General features: G+C 45.1%; 1 non-coding gene across 1 annotated transcript; it reads left to right on the forward strand.

Moving 5' to 3' along the window:
• Positions 1 to 453: 453 nt before the first annotated feature.
• On the forward strand, positions 454 to 572 carry LOC112085056. Its single transcript, XR_002898676.1, has one exon. It is a non-coding gene; the product is annotated as a 5S ribosomal RNA (ribosomal RNA).
• Positions 573 to 821: the final 249 nt, after the last annotated feature.

Here is an 821-nt window from a genome sequence, read left to right on the forward strand (position 1 = left end):
TACTAGGATGGGTGACCTCCCGGGATAGTCCTCGTGTTGCACCCTTTTTAGTTCCTCTTGATTCTTTTGTTTTTGTTTTTTTTTGGTCTTTTCATTTGAAAAACAAGGCATCTTCCGAAGGACGCTATTTCTAGACCGTGTGGAACCAGGCCTCCTACAACAACTTTTCAGAAAGCCCCTAGAGTGCTCTCAGGCTTGCCCAAGAGTCTAAAGACCAAGGGTGCGGTTTACGAGGCCAAAATTTTGAGTTTTAAACCCTCTTCCTGGCGTTTTTGTAAAACATAAGCCTCGGTTTTAGTATCGTCAAACGTGGTGTCCTAACTTATATATCTTGGCACGAATGCTCGTCGCAGCTGGGCAGGAAAACCCATATAAACAGTGCAACACACGCGAAGAGATTTCATTGCGGACTCAAAGCCAAAGGATATATGCTAATGCGATACATATACTAATGGGTGCGATCATACCAGCACTAATGCACCGAATCCCATCAGAACTCCGCAGTTAAGCGTGCTTGGGCGAGAATAGTACTAGGATAGGTGACCTCCCGGGATGTCCTTGTGTTGCACCCCTTTTTTGTTTTTTTTTTTTTTGGTCTTTTCATTTGAAAAACAAGGCATCTTCGGAAGGACGCTATTTCTAGACCGTGTGGAACCACGCCTCCTACAACAACTTTTCGGAAAGCCCCTAGAGTGCTCTCGGGCTTGCCCAAGAGTCTAAAGACCAAGGGTGCGGTTTACGAGGCCAAAATTTGAGTTTTAGACTCTCTTCCGGGCGTTTTTCTAAAACTTAAGCCTCGGTTTTAGTGTCATCAAACGTGG

This window comes from Eutrema salsugineum, unplaced genomic scaffold (assembly GCF_000478725.1).
Source record: "Eutrema salsugineum unplaced genomic scaffold, Eutsalg1_0 scaffold_31, whole genome shotgun sequence".
NCBI lineage: Eukaryota > Viridiplantae > Streptophyta > Magnoliopsida > Brassicales > Brassicaceae > Eutrema > Eutrema salsugineum.